Source organism: Zerene cesonia, chromosome 11 (genome assembly GCF_012273895.1).
Source record: "Zerene cesonia ecotype Mississippi chromosome 11, Zerene_cesonia_1.1, whole genome shotgun sequence".
Classification (NCBI taxonomy): domain Eukaryota; kingdom Metazoa; phylum Arthropoda; class Insecta; order Lepidoptera; family Pieridae; genus Zerene; species Zerene cesonia.
The window spans coordinates 5599754-5605563 of NC_052112.1; positions in this window are offsets into that span (position 1 = coordinate 5599754).

The following is a 5810-nucleotide window of genomic DNA, read 5'->3' on the forward strand; positions in this document are numbered from 1 at the left end:
TCTGATAATTTAGTTTCTGTATGTTTTTGTTGTAATCTTTTTTTTTTTCTGTTTAGATAAAATTTTTTCGTTAAGTTATTCTTGCGCACTAGATAGTAATTTGTGTATCCATAGAATAGACTTATACACAGAACAATATTTGGTGTACATTATTACTGCTGCTCTTGTATTAGTGTATAAGTTGTTTGGAAATCAATAAAATAAAAATAAAAATAAAATAAAATAAATTTGTATGCATATCTTATTCACTACGATATTTATTTTTATAATTTTAATCTATCTGAATTAAAGTAATTGATGAAATTGTGTAAGTATGATGAAATATTTTAAAATGTTTAAATTGCTCTCGTTTTTCATTTTTAAATACTTTTATAATAAAAAATTAGAAATCGCATGAAATAGCATTCCAAGAATTCCAAATAACTGTCTGATAATAGTAACTAAGTAAATATCTCATTTAATTTTAAATAAAGTTGCTCGTAAAAATGAAAACCAATTAGATCGCATGAAACAATATACAATATAACGGATAGCATCCGTGATCTAATTACACGTAAGCAGTTTCTCTGCAAACATAAGTAGATATTTATTATTCTAATCACGTCAGGTAAACCGTGGAATTTCGCCGGCGCCGCCATCGCCGACTATCCGTATGAAAGGCCACTGACATCGCTTCGCCGGACTTTTATTTGTTTTATTTCATTAGGTGTGTTTATACATTACCAGCTTTTGCTCGCGGCTTAACTCTCGTTGAAAATGCGGAAACATGGTTCCTCTTTTCTTTCCTTCTAGGAAACAGAAGAGAACTTAATTTGTTTTAATTAGTTTTATTTAATTAATTATTTTAATATTCGTTGTTATCACAGAATTTTGTGCAGTCTCACACAAATCTCCATCCCCTATTCAATGGGCTTGAGGTCGATTTCCAATAAAAGGGCTGCAAGTCTTTGTACCAATTTTTAGCATTACCAATTTTTAGCATTTAAGGGGTTGGGGGCAGATAAAAAAAAAAATGAAGCTTGATTTTTCGTTTGTCACAAATCTGCAGCTATTATTAAACCAATGTTTAGCTTTCTGCTTTGAAAATTGCGGAATGCTCTATGCAATCTCCCACCCCCCATTTTAGGGAAGGGTTAGAGAGACAAAAAGTATCCTGTGCCGCACTCCATAATTTGTAACGGACGAAATATAGTACTTATAAAATAAAACATGACGAAACAGATACTGATATTTAAATTCATTTTAATTAAATAATTAAATAAAATTAAATAATTTCGATATTTTTTGGCGCAACACTTAAAATATCATGATTTTTATACACCCAGGTATAATAAATAATGATTTGTACATTACAGAGTTACCTTATTTGTACAACATAAGCATACTTCTTTGTTTAATTTTATTATACATTTGATCAGCTGTATTAATTAGCCAGTAATACGTTGCGCTAGTTCTACCATATTGATAAATATGTAACTTATATTACGTACAATACTTATTTATATCAATGCTTTTCATACAGTATATTATTCTTGCCATTTCATATAACTAAAGTAAATTTTTGTTACCTTTTTCTTTAGGTAGACCTTTCAATCTACCATAAAGGGCGTGGCTAAATTAATAGATAATAGCGTAATGAATAGATAGTACCTGCGGTAGAGGACGTCATGGCAGTTCAGAAAAATATTTTTCGAGATATAGAACAAAAGAAATTACAGACTTTGCCACTCTTTATATTTTTACCAACTTATTTATAGTAGAAAGGTCAACGCCATGGTTTCCCTACACCCAGTAACCAGTTCATTTAAAAACTCCGTTCTATAGCTCAATTTTATTTCTTACCGTTTTTGTAATAGACCAACATTGGTCGCGAGCTGTCTGGTGATGTATCTCTTTTGTGCAGCCATGGACAGGCTGCGGCTGGAGATTCACAATAAATTAAATTCTCAAAGGGCCTCTGCATGTTAGATCTGTGTCCCCACGTAAACGTTCCAGAAGACCGGGTATCTTCCTTCACACCGATACAAAAAGAAAGAAGTAAAAGCATACAATATAATTATTAACATACTAGCAGTTCGCCCCGACTTGGTACATATATAGCCTATGTCACTCAACACAAACAAACAAAAGTACAAATTCTTTACAATATTAGTGTAGACAAGAAAGAAACGAAATAATAAACGAAGCAAGTAAATGAATTTTATTTAAAAAAATTGAGTTATAGTTGGTATAACAGACACAGGCTATTTTAAAATAGGAAATAGACTAAATTTTGATTAGGATAGTTCACTATCTGTTTTTGAAGTTAGTCGAACTTGACTTTTCTTCTACATCTCTCCAGGAATTTTAATATGTATTTGGCAAAGTACACTCGTTTTTCAGACTAGAGCAGTTTCAACGTATTTTTTATGACTCTTTATAGCACTAGTTGTGTTAATCACGTTTAGTCTTTTGAGCTCTTATATATAGGTACATTATACATCCTACGTTGCGGCGTTTCATAATTAAGTTTATGTTATATCCACAGGTACTGTTTGTTTTTGATTATTATATCAGTACCTGGATGACCGAGCTTTGTTTTTTTATATATTTTTTTTTGTTTTTTTATAAATTGTGTTTTTTGGAAATTATATTTATGTATTATTATTCGCCAATAGATGTCAGGAAGAGTCATAATAAATTGGGACTACTCAAACGCCTCCTATTTGTTAAAAAAGTAAGTTTAAGTCGATAAAACACGAAAAAGATTATAGTAAGCACATCATTACATGAAAAAATTCTGTAAATTTCTGCTAACATACCTTAAACATTAGCTCCCACAGTAGCAAGCTCTGTGGCGGAGGGACTGAGAGAGAATACTAAAAAATATTTGCCCCTGGTACCTCTCTCAGACAGACTCAGTGTACTGCAAATTATATATTATTAGGTTTAAAAATATAATGTTTTGTCAAAAGTTTAATTAATATCCGTTGATTACTTACAAAATAATATCTCATTTAAACTTATCTCTAACCTGTTTTTGGAATCTTTTATATATTTTTCCCATAAACATACAGGTTGTAATATTATGCATGTCTTATGTCTTATGGTTTACGTCGTATTTCATTCAAAGCCGTCGTTCTAAGTATATTATACTTATATCCATGACCATCAATGAAAATGATAATATAGTCGTGAACAAGTCTGTATCCAGCCTAAAAAACAAACGTGTTACTGCAAATATTACGTAAGGTAACATTTGTGAGAGGTTTTGCAATTTAAAATTACTAACGACATGCGGTGAACTATGAAAAGTTGCAAAATTTACAACATTACTAGGTAAGTAAGTTATTAGTGTCAATTACATTTATTTTAAATTATTTTTCAGTTTCATGAGAATTTCAAGATCATTAATTTGGAATAGGAATAGATATAAGTAAAATATATTGGAGTGCCAACCAAATTACCTACTTTTTGATTCCTGTCGGGTTGTCTGATAGCGATTGCTTTTACAAAAATTTGATTTGTTGCACAATAATTTTTATTTCAGATTAATAGTGTTTAAAGTAACATAAAATAAATAGAAAACTATGTGTAGTAGATGAGAAGTTATTAGTTTGAATAATTTTTTTTCGTCATTTTGTTTGATTTAAATAACGTCTCAGTGTAGGTTTGTTTATCTCAAAGACTATCTGCATGAAAATGTATTGAAACACATTCACTAACCTAGGTTTGTCAAGTCTTAAGCTACACAAAAAAGCTAAGAAACACAAAGAGGAATTTTATGAATGGCTCATTAAAGGACAATTTTATATTAATATTGTGCTAAAATCTTCATCACAAGAAAGTGTTAAAAAACAGCATCATTACAAAACTCGCAGAGCTCGCAGAGCTTGTCGGCCAGTGACCGGCTTTGACCGCAAAAGCTTGGCTTTTTTTGTTTTTGGAGCGATCGTATGCGTACCTTACTATCTGCAGATAATTTTACGTGGCAAAAAGTAGTGATATTGAGGATTGATTTCTCAGAGGACGCAATATTATTTTTTTGATTTATCGAAATTGGGGGTTTGTAGAAGCTCATCTTCAGGTTTGTCGCCCCTTTCCTGCGGCCGAATTTATTTTTCACATTACGCGTACTTTAAAAGAAATAAAATTAACAACAATTAAATTCAATACAATCAATGTTTCGTCAAATATTCTGTAGAATTGTTATTTTATTTATTGCTATTTTTTATTGCTTCTGGATATAAGAGATAATGCGTCTCAACAAACTTGAAGTTAAGCTTCTGCTGACTCACCTTACATGTCAATAAAATTCCATATTCTAAGTGAAAAATAAAATCATTAAAAAATTTAACATTTCAATTGGCTATCCACACAGCTCCACAGGATCTGAATACCGGTCATACATGTAAAAGTAACGTATTGAATAATAAATCTTCATCAATCTTTTATCACTAGTTAAATAATTAGATGCCTACCGATACACAACATTTTGTCACTTTGATTGTGTTAGTTTGGTACATGTGTCGCTAATCATCCTAGTCACTGCATTATTTACATATGTTGTTGTATTATCACTTATATATCCAGACGGCATCAGATGTGAACAGTTCTATCGCACGATAAAATATGCCTCTCTATTTCACAACATGACCCAGTTGCGTTTACCACACACACCCCTCCACGGCATTGACACATCTTCAACTTGCTGTCTAGAAGTAGGTATTCTATCAGAATACACCAATAGCAATTAGCACACCTACACCCAAGCCGATTCATCACAGTGCAACCATTGTGTTATGCAATATGTAATATGTATACACAAATTTCAGTATCAGTATTATGACAGAGTTATAATTGGCACAAGCTTTCAAATAGTATTGAAAGGCGAAAGTTGACCCTGTATATCTAACGAATTAAACTTCGGTTTCATAATGGTTACAAAATTAATCAAGTTACAAAACAATCAGGTATATGTCCATACGAATAATAAATTTATTCAATAGATTCTCACATTCACAATGTTTCAAACAATCCTTATTATTTATATTATAAATGCGAATATGTGTTTGTTTGTTTTCGATTTTATCATATGATTTGTATATCTGAAGACAGTTATACAGAGAGTGATATAAGGTTTCTACCGCGGTACAAAGTATAAAGTAGTAAAAAAAACTGTGTTTGTACAATAAAATTAAAAAAAAAATCAATAAAACGGGGTTTAAAAACAGTATCTAATAGAGCACGAATCCAAAAAAAATGTCTGAAAACAAAATCTACTGAACGGATTTCAATGAAAGTTTTTTGTTGTATAGCTTTAAGTCTGGCCAATATAACATCATCATCAGCCCTTGCATGTTCCCACTGCTGAGGCACAGGCCTCCTATAAGAGTTCATACGCCACCAGGCTGGCCAAATGCGGGTTGGCAGATGACGATTGATTCTTGGACATGCCGGTATGCTCACGATGTTTTCTTTCACTGTTTTTGAGCTGTGGTGATGTTATGCACATGCTCAGATAAATTGACAGATCAATTTATTTATTGCACACTCGCCTGGTCCCGAGCCCCAACTTATCGATTTTAAATCCGAAGCCCTCACCACTGTACCGCCACTGCTATATAACATATTGACTATAATTTATTTCGGTAACTGGAACGCATGATGCAGAACCACAACATACCACCAGAACTATAAGGGATATAGTATAGAAGTATCTGCTATAATAAAAATTGTTAACACGATGAGCATTTTCGGGAAGACCTGATTTGAAACTGCACGAGCCCAGATACACTATAACATGTACAGGAATTACGTCTTGTATACCG